This window comes from Leopardus geoffroyi, chromosome D1, assembly GCF_018350155.1.
Source record: "Leopardus geoffroyi isolate Oge1 chromosome D1, O.geoffroyi_Oge1_pat1.0, whole genome shotgun sequence".
NCBI classification, from domain to species: Eukaryota; Metazoa; Chordata; class Mammalia; order Carnivora; family Felidae; genus Leopardus; species Leopardus geoffroyi.
Genome location: NC_059329.1, coordinates 55,961,941 through 55,978,266, shown reverse-complemented (window position 1 = coordinate 55,978,266; position 16,326 = coordinate 55,961,941). Strand labels below are relative to the sequence as shown.

General features: G+C 52.6%; 1 long non-coding RNA gene across 1 annotated transcript; it reads left to right on the top strand.

Annotated features, from left to right (window-relative positions):
- The first annotated feature begins 510 nt into the window (after positions 1-510).
- Positions 511-10,387, top strand: LOC123601139. The gene is made up of 3 exons (XR_006713988.1): positions 511-1,000; positions 2,714-2,900; positions 8,799-10,387. It is a non-coding gene; the product is annotated as an uncharacterized LOC123601139 (long non-coding RNA).
- Positions 10,388-16,326: the final 5,939 nt, after the last annotated feature.

The following is a 16,326-nucleotide window of genomic DNA, read 5'->3' as shown; positions in this document are numbered from 1 at the left end:
TCTATGGATCCCTCCACCCATCTCAGCTTCCCTCCCTTAGGGCCAAGGCCTTGGGGTGAATCAGCTATTTCTGGGAACCCTGGATGGGGAGACAGGTGACCTGGGTGTAGGTCTTAGCCCTGTCAGTAGTTTGCTATGTGATAGCAGATAATCGTTCTGCCCTTTCTGAGCCCTAGTCACCGCATCTGCGAGGGGTGGGTTGAACTAGGTAACCCCCCGAGCACATTTGCAGCTCCAGAAACCAAGTCTAGGGTTCTTTTCACTCTTACTTGCGGCACAGGATAAACCACGAGCACAGTGGACACTATGAGACCAAAGGGTCCTGTTTCCAGCATTAGGGCGAATTTTATTTATTTTTTTAAGTTTATTTATTTTGAGAGAGAGAGAGAGAGCACACGCAAGTTGGGGAGGGGCATAGAGAGAGGGAGAGAGAGAGAGAATCCCAATCAGGTTCTTCGTCCTGTCAGGGTGGAGCCAGATATGGGGCTCAAACTCACCAATGGAGAGATCATGACCTGAGCCAAAGTTGGACGCTTAACCGACTGAGCCACCCAGATGCCCCAATACTAGAGTGCATTTTAGAAAGGCCTTCCCGGGAAGGCAGGTGAACAAGGGTCTGCGCAGAGTAACCCGGCCCAGCTGGCCTCTGACCCAGGGCCTGGGATGCCCCCTGAGGCCACATCTTCCAGACAAACAGGGAGGGTGATCAAACAGCAGCAGGCATATCATCAGAATACCTGGGCCTGGCTCTCAGGTTCCCCCTCCCTTCACTTACCCGCTGCGTGACCCTGGTCAAGTCTCTCAGCCTCTGTGATCCTTGGTTTCATCATCTGCAAAATGGGAGCACCTTTAAACCCCTCTCTTCGAATTTACTGGCAGGTAACGTTGCAGGAAAGAAGTACTATCAGTTGACCAGGCACCCGCTGTGTGCTAAGCAGTTTCGGTGCCTGTGGGCGAGGCCCGCATTGCTCTGCTCTTACACCGACCCCAGCCCTGTCTGGTAAGTCTTGCAAGATCTTGCAGTCAGTGAGTGGTGGCCGCGAACCGAAGGCTGTGGCTGCCTTGGCCTATCGCCAAGCCTCTGCCAGTTGCCTGGGAGGGAGTTCTGTTCTCCTCTTCTTCAGTTACCTCCAGGGAGCGATTGCTGTTTTACAAGCCTCGGAGAGCAGGCTTGGGGGGGGGGGGGGGGAGGTGGGGGGGGTGGGCAGGGACAGCCGAGAAGTTTCTTTCCTGGGTGCACATAATAAAATGCCACCAGTCAGGTCTACTGAGGGCGTCACTTCTGAAAGGCCGCTTTCAACTCTCGATTGTTTAGTTGTAGTGGTGACTGGTTAGAAGACAATGTTTGTGTTTCTCAGGCCTCTTTCAACTCCAGGAGAGAAACCCAACCCCAGCTAGCTTACACAGAAGAAAAACCGATTGGCTCAGGCAGCTGGAGGAGAAACTGGGGTCGCTGGTGACCTGAAGGGAAAGCTGTATTCCCCAGGGTCCGGGGGCTGGTGCTGGGGTGCTGGCAGCCTTGGGGAGTGCTGTCTGAAACTCGTTTGTGCTTCTTGTCGCTCTTTTTGAGCCCACATGGGCCTCATTTCCCTCCCACCCCCGCCCGCCCCGCGTTATGTAGCGGCCAATAGCCAAAGCTTGGAATAATGAGAAGCAGTGAGCCACTGGGACAGTTTCTTCTGTGGTTGGGCTTCCGCTTCTCTGATATGGTACAATTCACTGTTTCTGTACCTGGGTCTCACCTTGCACACACACAAGGCCAGAGATCACCACACTCAGTGCCCCCATGGCACACAGAGAGAAACTGAGTCTGAGAGAGGAGACAATTGGTTTCACATCACTCAGTATGTGGTGCAGGAGACAAGGGACATCAGGGCTCCTGACATCCAGCCCATAAGCCACGTAGTCATTTGTCACTGGTCTGAAGTCTTTCTGGGAAGGGCAGCGAGGTAGCTTTTTTTTTTTTTTTTAATTTTTTTTTTTAACGTTTATTTATTTTTGAGACAGAGAGAGACAGAGCATGAACGGGGGAGGGGCAGAGAGAGAGGGAGACACAGAATCGGAAGCAGGCTCCAGGCTCTGAGCCATCAGCTCAGAGCCCGACGCGGGGCTTGAACTCACGGACCGCGAGATGGTGACCTGAGCTGAAGTCGGACGCTTAACCGACTGAGCCACCCAGGCGCTCCACGAGGTAGCTTTTTAATGGCACCAATTCCTCTCATCCCAGGACACACACGCCCCTTTGAAACGTGACTCCATCCAGAGGTGAAATTTATTTCCCCACCCCTTGGTCTGGGCTGGCCTCATGGCTCGCTTGGACCCATGCATGTGCCGGAAGTGAAGCTGTGCATGTTCCAGAGCCCAGACACCGGGGGCCCTTGCTGCCTCTGCACCCACCCCCTTGGGGCCCAGCCCAGCGGCACGTCAGAAGCCCAGGCTGCACTGCTAAATGATACGGGCTACTGCAGAGGGCGGCCCTGAGGCCCAGCTGGCCCCGCCATCCCAGCAGAACCCAGGCCCGGCTGACCCACCAGTCAAGGGAGTGTGGCCGCGTGAGGGCAGCCGAACTGCCCAGCTGGCCCACAGAATCAGGGGAATCCATCAGTTGTTCCTTTCAGCCACTAAAAATCGACATGGTTTGTTACCTGGCAAGAGACGCCTGAAGCAACTAGGCTTCAACAGTGAAAAAGCTAAAAATACGCATTTGTCTAAGGTCATTTCAGAACCGCGGAGTCGGGCCATCCACCCTGTCATATCTCTGAAGTTCTGGCTGCTGGAGCAGAAATGTCTCCATGGCATGGGGAGCATCATGTGGTTAGCGACTGGCTCTATCTCGCCCACGCTGCCTTCCCGTGGGGCTCCGTCAAGGCCCCGAACAGTGGGTGCTCCAAAGTTGCCAGGTGAGTGAGTGAATGTCCTCACCCGGCCTCTGCATACAAACCCCCAGGGAAGGGAGCTCCCTGCCTCCAGGACAACCTCTTCCTGGGAGAAGGTTCTCCTCCATCTAGAGCACAGACCTATGACCCCTCTGGTGGCCCTGCTTCTGCCTGCATCCCCTATTCTATGTGACATCCTTAGGTATATCACAGTGGCTCCTGGCTTTTGCAAAACAGCACAACCTCCCTTAATAGCAAGTATTTCCATGTACACAGAATGCCGGCCACCTCGTAACCATAAGGAAGTGTTTCCCCCAGGGCCCCAAACAAGCACACGTTCTGGGATCGCACAGTTTAGGGTATAACCCCAATCCCACCTCTGTACGGCCCTGGATAAGACACTTCCTGTCTCTGAGCCTCAGTTATCTCATCTGGAAAATAGGAGTGGTGAAATTTACCGCCTAGGGTTACAGTGGGGTTTAAAGAGATGATATATGTAAAATGCTCTGCACGTAATCGGTCCTTGATAAAGGTTAGTTCCTTTTCTGCCAGGTACATAAACAGTTCCAGATGGAGAGCTCATTTGTACTTAGCGTTCATGTCTGTATAAATAATGTGCAGGTGGGGGAGGAATTGTCAGGTGGCCGGGGTGGGGGAGGGCATTCCCAGCAGTGGGAGCAGCTTAAGCAAAGACAAGAGGGAGAAGTTTGGTTTCAGGGAAGGGTGAGTCAGGGGCTCGGTGCTGCTGGCATCTAGGGCAGCAAGAAGGACAGTGACTGGGGAAGACAGGCCCATGCCCTGAGTGCTGGACTAAGCAGCGTGTGCTTTGCCAAGGGCAGCCTGGAGGAGGTCTGAAGCAGGGGGGGATGAGATCGGGTGTGGGATTCAAGTCCAGGCGGATCTTGGTGGGGGGGGGGGGGCGGGGTGGAATCAGGAGGGGAGGTGAGAGAGAGTTCCTGGGAGCCTGAGAGGGGAGAATTGGGGTGGGAGCAGGGATGCTTAGGCCCATCACGGGGAGAGAGAGCCTGGCCACTCAGCATGGGCACACTTGTCACGGGAAGCAGGGCCCTTGACCCTCGGGCCCTTGACCCTCTGGCCCGGTACCTGTACTCTGTGTCTTTAGGGCCAGGACCCGGATGCAGGGTAGACCAGAGGGGGAACTAACCCTACCCATTTATCTGGTGGGGACTCAGAGGAATCCCTTTCCAGATCTGCTCTCTCATTTTATGAACCATCCTGGCGTCCAAGCTGAGCTTTGCAGTTTTTAAGCCCTGTCACAGTTACGGGCTCCTCTGAGACTTGCAGCTACCTTGGGAAGGGGGGAGGCTGGGCAGAGATGATTAGCCCTATTTTTAAGATGGGGAAACCTAGGCCCAGAGAGGGCAAGCGACTTGCCCAAGACCACACAGCAAATGTATGGCACAGCTGGGCCGGAACCTAGATCTCCTGCCTCCCACTCCCATCCTAGCCTCTTTCCACAGCACTGAGGGCCTGGGGAAGATGTTCTCACTTACCTGCTCTGGGTGAAGAGTGAGGGGAGCCAGAGAGAGGTTGACAGCTGTCAGCAGACAACACTTAACCCAAACTGACAATTTAATTGTGAAAATGTGGACAAGGTACAGTTATATGTAAGGAAATCCAGACGGCCTGGGCCCCTGGGGAGCCTCAGCCAGCACCCCAGTTGCCAGGGAAACAGAGGATTTGAGATGATGTCACTAGACTCAGAGGCTAAGGTATGGGGGATGGGCTACCCAACCACCTCTTTGGGACCAGATGGGGCTGTGGGCCTGGCCACGGGCTGTTATCCCCATGGTTAACTCTTTCCCTTACAAATGGGGCAAAAGAGAGCTCCAGAGCAGGGGGGCGACTTACCCAGGGTCACACAGGGAGTCAGTGACTGAGCTCCCCTCATTAGATGACCATGTCTATTCCTCTAGCAAACTTCAGGGCCCAGTCAGAGTCATCTGAGTCCCCACGCCCAGCACAGCACCTTGCAAAGAGCAGAGCTCAACTCAACAATGAGGGCTACTCGATCCCTTTATAGAATGGGGGGGGGGGGTGTAAGCCACTTCAGGAGGTGACACTTGTTAAGTCACAGTAGCCTTAGATGAGGAGGAAGCCTGAGCAGTCATCCAGAGCAGTGCTCTCTTGTTCAGCGGACACTGAGCTCAGAAAGAGCAGGTCACCAACCCAAGGTCACCAGCAGGTTGGGACAACACTTGGCTGACCCCGAGTCATGCCCAAGAGATATGACACCTTGTATGATCCTTACTCAGGGAGGAGCGGTCCCTTTCATTGCCACCCTCCGAGATCTGGGCCTTGGCAAGTCTCCATTGTCTGAAGCATTTTTCTCAGAATCCTCAGCCTCTGACCCAAGGCTGAACATCCACCAAAGCATCAATAACAATGATAACTCCCCTTAGCATTGCCCCTACTGTGTGCCTGCCTCCGAGCTGTCACTCTGTGTTCCGTATCTCAAATATTTACTCATCTATGGGCTGGGAGCCACTGTCCTCGTTTGCCATCCAGAAAACAGAGGCTGGGGTCTGGAAGTGTCACCTGCCCTCCTGCCGTAGCCGGAAAGTGAAAAGCTGGGATTTACATCTCAGGTCATTCTGCATCTAAAAACTGGCTGCCTTCTTCCTTGGCTCTTAGACCCTCCCACATTGGACTCTAAGGGGAGAGGGCAGCTGGATGTTTGCCTGTCCAGCCTCCCTCCCATTCCTGATGGTAAAAGCATCTCTCCCCTGCCACCCTCCTACTTTCTGAGTTTCTAGGGAGCGGTCACAGAGACCAGTAGCCTGCTAGAAGGCCTGGCCTTCTGGAGAATTCCATCTTCCTAGCCATTTTATATGACCCAACTAGACCAAACAGAGCTGTTGTCCTCAGCTTGCACAAATGGGTTCTGGGAGAAAGTTAGCTCCCGTTTGGAAGGAAAGCTCTAAAGCTGTGATTCCCCAGAGCTTCCAGCCTTGTGAGGAAGACAAGGAGAAGGAGGAAGGAAGAGAAGAAACAGGCAGCGGCGTAGGGGAGGTCATCTGAGTTCACAAGCACACCCTTGTCCCTCCCAGGTGAGTGGGCCCGTGGATCTGTGTTCCTTAGGCTCATTGGAATTAGATCTTTCTCTAGACTCTTGCAACAGGAGCCGTCCTATTACTTCTGCGATGTGCTATGCACACTTTAACAAAAATGTAATAAAAGGTTAATAAAAGCTCTTGTCCTCCAGGAACTAAGTGTCTGGGCAGGAGGGGTGGGAGTGAATATAGTTCTGGGTTCTATACCTACTCTATTTCAGACTTGCTGTGTGATTCTTCCCCTCTCTGGGCTATAACTTCCCTACCTTTCATATGGGCAGGGGTGGGAGGTGGATAGTGGGTTAAGTGTTCTGCAAGGTCCCCTCCACTTACAAACAAAAAGACATAATCGAGATGCACACGCACCCTTTTATTTATTTATTTTTTTTTTTTTTCAACGTTTATTTATTTTTGGGACAGAGAGAGACAGAGCATGAACAGGGGAGGGGCAGAGAGAGAGGGAGACACAGAATCGGAAACAGGCTCCAGGCTCTGAGCCATCAGCCCAGAGCCCGACGCGGGGCTCGAACTCACGGACCGCGAGATCGTGACCTGGCTGAAGTCGGACGCTCAACCGACTGCGCCACCCAGGCGCCCCTGAACGGTACACTTTAAAAGGGTGCGTGTGGGGGCGCCTGGGTGGCGCAGTCGGTTGAGCGTCCGACTTCAGCCAGGTCACGATCTCGCGGTCCGTGAGTTCGAGCCCCGCGTCGGGCTCTGGGCTGATGGCTCAGAGCCTGGAGCCTGTTTCCGATTCTGTGTCTCCCTCTCTCTCTGCCCCTCCCCTGTTCATGCTCTGTCTCTCTCTGTCCCAAAAATAAATAAACGTTGAAAAAAAAAAATGTACCGTTCAATGGTGTTTAGTACATTCACAAATTTGTGCAGCCATCGCCGCTTTCTAATTTCAGAACATTTCCATCAGCCCACGGAGAAACCCCACACCTATCCCTCCCCATTCCACTCAATGCCTCCGCCCATAGCAACGGCTAATTTCCTTTTTGTTGCTATAGATTTTCCTGTTCTAGACATTTCACGTTCATTTGCAAGTTCATCCATGTTTTAGCCTATATCGGTACTGCTTCATTTCTTCTTATAACCGGATGATAGTTCACTGCATGGAATGCCCTATTTTGTTTGTCCATTCGTCAGTTGGTGGACACTTGGGCTGCTTCCACTTTTTGGCTATTATAAATAACGCTGCTCTGAATGGTCATGTACAAGCTTTGTATGAAATCTATGCTTTCAAGTCTCTTGCATACATACAGAGGAGTAGAATTGTTGGATTATGTGGTACCTCTATATGACTTTTGGGGCGTTGCCAAATTGCTTCCCACAGTGGCTGCACCATTTTACGTTTCTTCCAGCAGTGTATGAAGGTTCTAATTTCTCTACGTCCTCCCCAGCACTTATTATTCTCTGTCTTTTGCATTTTGGACATCCCAGCGGACGTGAGGTGGTATGTCATTGTGGTTGTGATTTGCATTTCCTCAGTGGCTGATGGTGTTGAGCACCTTTTCCTGTGCTCGCTGGCTATTTGTATATCTCCTTTGAAGAAGTGTTTATCCAAATCTTTTGCTCATCAAAAAAATCGGATTATCTTTTAAAAAAAAGTTATTGTTGAGTTATAGGAGTTCTTTAATGTATACAGGATACTAGGATGTTCTATCTTTACCACATGCTCTTTTGCAAATATTCTCTCCCATTATTTAGGTTGTCTTTCCACTTTCTTGATAGTGTCCTTTGAAGCGCAAAATTTTTTAAGTATTATGAAGTCCAGTTTCTATTTTTTCCTTTGGTTGCTCATGTTTTTTGTGTCATAACTAAGAAATTATTGTCTCATCCAAGGCCACAAAGATGCACACCAACGTGTTTTTCTAAGAGCTTTCTAGCTTTAGCTCTTATTTAGATCCGTGATCCATTTTGAGTTAGTCTTTGTATATGGTGTGAGGTAGGGGATTTTGTGTGTGGGTATCCAGTTGTCTCAGCACCATTTATTAAAAAGGTTATTCTTTCTCCATTGAATTGTCTTGGCTCTCCTGTCAAAAATTAACCATAGGGGGCGCCTGGGTGGCTCAGTTGGTTGAGCACCCAACTCTTGATTTCAGCTGGGGTCACGGTCCCAGGGTCAGGGGATCGAGCCCTGCATCAGGCTCCATGCTGAGAGTGGAGCTTTCTTCCAATTCTCTCTCTTTCTCTCTCTCTCTCTCTCTCTCTCTCTCCCTATGCCCCTCTCCCCAACTCATGCTCTCTATATATAATTAAAAAAATAATAAATTAATTGACCATAAATGTATGGGTTTATTTACATAATTACCTTTTTTAAAATGACATCCAAGCAGCAAGTTACAGTAAGGTCCTTGTAGTCACAACTGTGTGACAGAGAGTGTGGCAGAGGGGGGAGAACAAATGAAAAATGTGAAATCCCATGGACCAGATCCAGTATAACCCCAGGCAAACTACTTCACTTTGTCTTTTAAGAAATAGCACAATATGTTGTCCTGAACACATTCTCTCTTTTCAGTTTTTATATTTTTTTTAAGTAGGCTCCATGCCCAATATGGGGCTTGAACTCTGATCCAGCCAGGCACCCCTGAACACATTCTCACTGTAAAAAATACCAACATCTAGGTACCCCTGAGCCTCAGTTTCCTCTTCTGTCACATCTAAGTCCCAGAGCTAGTATAAGGCTCAAAATGAGACGGAGGAAGCAGAAGGGGGTTCCAGGCGGGGTTGGGGACACAAGCAATGGTTTGGAAGCTAGAAAGTGCAAGGTGTGATGGGGAGGGGGAGCAGTGAGAAGTGTGTAAGGAGTGGGGGGATGTTGAAAGGCTGCCTCTCTTGTCCTTAGGTTGGTGAAAAACCAAAAGACTCTGGTGCCTGCGTCATAGCACAGCTCAGAAGACACCTCCCATGTCCCCGTCGGGAATCCCATGGCAGAGAGTCCCAGCCAGGACATCCAGCAAGGCCTCTCGGCCACGGGGCTAGCAGCAGGCAGGCCACACGTATCCTGACGCTGTTGGCTGCACTCAGTCTGGGTGTGGTGGGGCTGTGCGAGAGAGAGCAAGGTGGTTGGGGTCTAGCGATGGGCGGGGGGGTGAGGCTTTTGTTTCTTACTTTGTGCTTAAGTGAGCAAAACCCGCAGAAGCTCAGGGAGAAGAATGTGCAAAAGGAAGGGAAAAGGAAACTACCGTTTGTCAACTACCTCCGATTCCCCCGGAGGCACTCTGTGAACTTCCTCTCCGCTCACAACCACCCAGAGAAACAGGAGGATCGTCTCCATTCATAGAACCCGCAACTGACTCAGAGAGAAGGATACATCTGCCCAAGATCACACAGCCAGCAGGTGACAGACCTAGGATTTGAACCCCGTTCCATCTCTCCCAAAGCACATGCTTTTCCCTTAATGCCCTCGCTACCCTAGAGAAAAGGGAGAAAAAAAGAAAGAAGGCAAGATAGAAAGAGGCCCGGCTCGGGGAGAGTCACGCGGAGAGAAAAAGAAAAAACGAGAGTGGAAAGAGCATGAGGCCACAGCCGAGGCCTGGAGCGGGTCCTCGGGGAGCAGCAGAGGGCGGGGATGGCCGGAAACCGGCTCACCGAACCTGGAGCCAAGAACCATGCTTGGCCTGAGACCTGGTGGAAAAGCTCTCACCTCAAGATAGTGAAGTGGGGGAAACTGGCGGGCCGGCGTGGGGGGAGGTGGGGGTGCAGGGTCTGCCCAGGAGGAGGGCAGCGTGGCCGGATGGCCAGGGGGCTGCCAAGCAGGGTTCTTCACACATCATCCAGCTCAAATAACCACCGCGGCTGCTCAGGCTGGCAGGCCCTTGCTCCCGGACGTGCAGAGCCGCAGGCTTGGAGGCCGCGAGGGAGGAAGCAATGACCGGGCCTTCCTGGAACACTGGTTGTTCTTTGCACAAACGCCTGAATGGGGCCCATAAGTAGGGTGGCTGTAGTTTATTCTCTGGACCGGGACAGCTGGGAGTGAGTAGGGACAACAAGCATACAGACACAGGTATATAGAGTACCCAGCCTCGAGGGTCCTGTGTGGCTGGGCCTGGCCTGTGCCTGTGGCTGGCCCCCCTGCCCCCCACCCTCTTTGTGCACACTGGCCTTCCTCTGCAGACACGTAGGGCCTTGGCATTGCCTGGAACAGCCCGCCCTATGCCATCACCACCTCTCCACACCCCTTCATTGTTTCTACTCGCCTTCAGAACTCAGCTCAAGCCACACCGGTGCCTTCAATATTTCGTGTATTTTCCTCCACAGCACCGATGACAATCACAGGCATGAAAGAAATTCTTAATTATGTATTTGGTTGCTTAAAAGTCTGTCTCCCTTCCTAAGGGCAGGGCTGGGTCTGACTCACCCACTGTTGTATCCTGGACACTCTAGCCAAAGGCTCCAGTGTAACGGTGAATAAATCAACTCCCAGGGCCCCCAGTACGGCCACCTGGTTGTGTGCCATCATGTAATTTGGGGTTCTTCCCTATACATGGAAAGGAAAGGAAGGAGCTAGTCCTAAAAAAAAACCAACCTCTTGGGTACAAGGTGCACTTCTGATTTCTTCCACAGGCTCTGAGCTCTGTGGGGGAGAGACAGCACCCCCGGCCCTCCCCTTCCCCAGACTCTAGACTAGCTTTAGGCCCGAAGGAGGGGTCCAAGTTGGACTTACTGATGAGCGATCGCAGTGTGAATACCATCGTGATGGATCACGAGCAGTCGGAACCAGAGGGAACTCTAGATACTGTGAGATAACGAGCTGAGTCCTGGCCCTGGGGTATTGTAGGCCCCCAAAATACTGGCGTTCCTTCTTTTAGAAATCATCTTGTCCAACCATCTTTCTTTTGTTGTTTTTTGTTTTCTTTTTAATTTATTCCTAGGTATTTTTATTTATTTATTTATAGAGGCAGGGGATGGTGGCAGAGGGGGAGAAAGAATCTTAAGCAGCCTCCGTGCTCAGTGTGGAGCCCGACACAGGGCTCGATGCGGGGCTCAATCCCACAACTTTGGGATCATGACCTGGGCCAAAAGCAAGCGTTGGATGCTCAACGGACTAAGCCACCCAGGCACCCCATCGTTGCTGTTGTTTTTTTTAATGTGCAGTTCAGTGGATTAGGGGCGCCTGGGTGGCTCGGTTGTTTATGTGTCTGACTTTGGCTCAGGTCATGATCTCATGGTTCGTGGGTTTGAGCCCCACATCGGGCTCTGCTGTCAGTGCAGAGCCTGCTCTGGATCCTCTGTCTCCCCTCTCTTTCTGCCCCTCCCCCCGCTCATGCTCAAAACTAACTAACTCACTAACTAACTAACTAAATAAATAAATAAAACTTTAAATGTGCAATTCAGTGGATTCTAGTATGCTCACAAAGTTGTGCAACCGGGACCACTATCTAATTTTAGAACATTTTCATCACCCCAAAAAGAAACCGCCATCCCCAACTGAGGCCCAGAGAGGGTGGTCCCCTATCTAAGGTCCTATCGTCAGCCAGCAGCAGGGCCAGGCCCGGAGCCCAAGCCTCCTGACACTCAGTCTGCTTCGTTAGGCAGCATGTCTGGGCTCTCTCTGGCACCCCCAGGCATCCTCCGGTGTCTGACACAGAAGAGCTGTTTAGCAAAGTCCTATTACATTGCATCTAACAGGGAAAATGAGACTGTACCATCGATAGCTATGCCTTTAACGCTTCAGAGCCCTGCCTGCGCCCAGAATGGAGCTGAGGGCTCTGGGGGCACAGGAGACATACCTAGAGATCATTTCACACTTGTACGCTGCTTCCCACAAGAGTCGGTGTCTTTCCATAGCCGGGGAAGTGAGCACACGGCCCATCTCCTTCTCCTCCTCCCATCTCCTTCTCAGGGCCACCTGTCCAGACCACCCTATATCAGCGTGCACCCTGCCCCTCCCTCCTGGCACTCTGATCCTCCCTCCAGGCCGGCTTTTCCTCCTCAGGGCTCACCGCCATCCATCGGCCATACTGTATCCCCCACCTCTTTCTCTGGTTACTGTCTGTCTTCGCAGACTGGAATTCAGCTCCATGAGAGCAGGGGTTTCTGTCTGCTTTGCTCACTGCTGCACCCCAGCTCCTAAACGGTGCCCGTTTCGTAGGTGTTTCAGAAATAGTGACCGAACGAACGCGCGACAAAATAAATGGTTAGCTATTATTGCATTATGCTCATCAGCGATAGTTAGGGGAGGGATCGTTTTCCTTGTTTCATAGATGCACCTTAGTCCGCTCAGTCCAGGCTGCTGGAACAAAATACCGTAGACTGGATGGCCTAAACAGCAGACATCTACGCCTCACAGTTCTGGATGCTGGGAAGTCCCAGATCAAGGTGCTGACAGATTGGTTCTTGCTGAGGGCTCGCTCCCAGCTTGCAGATGGCCACCATCTCACTGTGCGCTCACACAACCTGTTGGTGCACACGCAGGGAGAGAGACAGAGAAAGTGAGCTCTGATGTCTCTGCCTCTTATAAAGACGCTAATCTCGTCATGGGAACCCCACCTTCATGCCCTCATCTAATTATCTACCAAAGGCCCTACCCCAAATACCATCAAACTGTAGGGGGTGGCACTGGGGAATAAGGACCCAACATCGGAATCTGGGGCGGGGCGTGTGAGCATGAACATCCGGTCCATAACAAATGGCAAGCTGAGGTCCAGAAAGGTTACCTGGGAACCAGAGGCAGACCATGACTGGCCACCCCCCTGGTCCCGTCAGGGCAGCCTGGAGTGGGGTCAAGGTGGGCATGAGGAAGCAGGGGCCAGACCTCCCAGGTTTGGCATTGTTTTTAGGACCCCAGAAAGCAGAGTCAGTCTATGAACCCAGCCTCTTCTCCTTCCCGCAATAGTTTAGCTGCTCTCACATTCCATGTCATAGCCAAAGTGGAAAAAGAAAGAAAGGAAAAAAGTCAGTGCTATTTTTTAAAATGGCCTTAGCTCTGTGAGCTCCAACATGGAAACTGCTGTCCATGATGTCATGGGCCCCGAGGCCCTCTGGGCAACGTTACTGACACTTCATACGGTGGGCCGGGCCCAGGGTCCACACACTCCTCTTGCCAGAGCTCCGTGTGCCCGCGGGCAGGCACAGGCTCCATCTACAAGCCTGGGCCAGACCCCCTGAGCCAGGATGGAGCCAGGCACTGGGCAAGCAGGGGGCACCCTGGAGTAACACCCCAGCAGAGCATCTCGCCCTGTGTTGCTCACAGGTCTGTAAGGTCCACCTCTCGCGGGATCTATGACAGCTGTGGGACACACAGAGGACAAGCACTCTGGCCTGTGTTTTTCTATGGGGGAGCAGAGCACAGAGTGGTGTGGTGCCCCGTGCACGGTCACACAGCTAGGGAGTGACGGGGAGCTGGAGCCCTGTCCTCTGACTCTAAATTCTATGGTCCACTTAATAAGGAGAGGGCACGGTCTTTGCCCACAACAAGCTGACCGACTGATAAAGGCTGTGGGGGAAACACTCGGTCAAGTTCAAGTCTTCATTTTACAGTGGGAGAAACTGAGAGGGCAGGGACCAGCCCAAGGTCGCTCAGTTGATCCACAGACCGGGCAGGGCTGGTTGCAGGCTCTGGGCTTCTAGCCGGGAGTATTCCCCGCTATATCCTGCATTTAAACACTTCCATTTGGGCGGAAGCTGTGCTGTTCCGGAAGAGACGCCAGGCCTTCCCAGCCTCCGGTCTGAGGCTGTCTTCCAGGATCTGCTGTCAAGGCTTATTCCTCAGGGAACAGCTGTTGGCAAAAGGAGATGAGGTATTGATTATGGCTGGGGCTGGGGGAGTGTGGCTGAGCCCCCAGGGAGAGAGAAGGGATGGGAACGGGTAATGGAAGTTTCTCAGAGAAACAACCTAAAGGTATTTTGCTTTTGCTTACTGTATTTTCTAATTTTTTTTTGCACTGAGAGAATTCATTTTTTCATATTTGAAAGTGATAAACTATTTAATTGAAAATGGCCTGGGAGGGGTGCCTGGGTGGCTCAGTCGGTTGAGCGGCCGACTTCGGCTCAGGTCATGATCTCGCGGTCCGTGAGTTCGAGCCCCGCGTCGGGCTCTGTGCTGACAGCTCAGAGCCTGGAGCCTGTTTCAGATTCTGTGTCTCCCTCTCTCTGACCCTCCCCTGTTCGTGCTCTGTCTCTCTCTGTCTCAAAAATAAATAAAAAACGTTAAAAAATTTAAAAAAGAAAATGGTCTGGGAATCCAGGGTTGCCCCAGTCCTGACTGGTTGTGTGAACTTGGGTGGGTGCCTGCCTCTCTCTAAGGCTTTTCTTAGAAAATGCCAGTAATAAGGTTGCCCCATGAGAGGTAAATGAATCAAAAAGTCTCCCTGACTCAAGACACAGCCGTCTAGCCTGGTCATCAGAGATACTGAGCCACCCAAAGAAAGAACACAGCCACCCAGGTATGAGGTGTCCAGAGAAAAGTCAAAGTTCAGAGAAGCCCACTTTGGCCACGCTGTCCAGTAAGTCAGAGTCGCTGTCTGAGGGACATGCCCGTCCAGGTCCCCACAGAGGGCCTCTCCGGTCAGAGTGAAAACGGTTCATCAGGCTTCACCAAACCCGTGTGAACCACCCTCTGTACTAGTCCTCCTCGCCCCTTTGGTCATATTCCGGGCCCAGCAGGCAACAGTTTCCCAGAGGCTCGGCTGCCAGGAGGGAAGGAGACTGGGGAGGGACAAGAGCACTCCTGTCAGCGGCAAAGGAGACTCTCCCGTGTCAGTTTTAACAGCGAGGGGAGGAGGTATTGATCTTGAGCGACATGGTGAGAGCCAGTCTGTTTGACCTCTCTGGGTGCCTTGAAAAAGGTCAATGTCAGGACTGGCCAGGTGAGGGTCAGACTCTAGGCTGGTCAATCACCCAGGACCTGCCACCAGTGAAAGGGTCAAATGATTTTAACATGTGCACAGTGTTTTTAGAATAGTGCTCGGCATAAAATAAGGAGCCAATCAAAATCGCTAGGTGAAAGTTAACTGCGGCCTATCTTGATGGCAGGGTGGATTCCCCCACCTTGACCCCCACCATCTGCCCAGTTGGAGGCCATCTCAGGAGACTCACGCCATCTCTGCCACCCATGGGCACCGAGAGGGCACCCAGCTGACTGTTCTAAAATGCAGCATCACTTTCTGGTTTTTCCCTGCCAACTCCCCTCTGCTGTCTGGGGCCAAGGGAGGAATCATTGGTTCTCCATTCCTGAGTTATCTTCCCGCCCACCACCCATCACTCACCTCCTGTCAGCACTGGGCTAAACCTCAGAGGCCAGGAATTCTAGGTCAGGCCGGGACCCCACAGTGTCGGCCTGGAAGGCCCTCAGTGTGTGCCTTGATCACCCCTCCTCTAAAGCACACATGGGGAAACTGAGGCCCAAAGAGGGAGAGGGGACCCCCCCCGCCACCCACTGAGGCCCAAAGAGGGAGAGGGACCCCCCCCCACCCCCGCCACCCCATGTCTCCGGTTTACGGAGCCAGGGAGCCGGTGGCTGGGCTGGAGCTGGGCCCAGCCTCGGGCCTTTCTCCCGGTCTCCTCCACTCTTCAGGGGTCCCCAGAGGCCGCTTAGGAGACTATGCTCCCCCCTTTTGTAGCCACACCTCACCTGGTCTTCGTTTGCTCCATCCTCTGTGGCTCTGGGATAATTCTCACCAAGCAGGGTCAGTCCCCCGGGGGGCAGGCAGCTAACGAGCTTCAGATGTCTGGGCCAAAATGCGTCACCGCAGGCGGACGCTCAGATGCTCGCGCTGATTGCGGAGGCCTGGCCAATGGTGGTGGCACGCAGGGGACACTCTTCCCTTTACAGGTTACTTAAGTCCTTGCCTGGATGCAGCAGGTGCCAGTGTTTCTCCCCAGAACCCCTGGCTGGGGTGGCTATTTCAAGATCTGGAAAAGGGCGGGGAGGCTGGAGGATAAATGCATTTTTTGAGCACTTGGGAAGTTATTTCTTCTTTCAAGTTTTTTCTGGGTCCAGAACCGGTCTTTCCACGGAGGTAGCCCCAGGGAGGGGGAAAGAGAGCGGGCAAGCCTCGTTTTGATGGCCAGCTCCGTGCATGCTCTGGGCAGGGCACAACTCTCACAGGAACCCTGCAAGGCTAGGACTGTCACCATCTACTTCACAGATGAAGAAAAGGAGGTGCAGACAGGTGAGGTGACCGGTACAAGGTCACACAGCCCCTGAGTGGCCAAACTAAGGTTCTAGCCCACGCTCTTCCCTGCAGCAAACTGGGACGCTTCCAGAAGACCAAGATAGTATATTGTGGTTTGAAAACTGCGTGAATGGTGAGGGCCCGTGGGCCGCCCTTGGGTCTTAGACCCTGAGGCTGCCTTTGCGGCTAACTCATTTTTCCCTCTTGACAAGACAGCAGATTGTACGTTTCCAAAATGCGTTTCATCATCTCAGC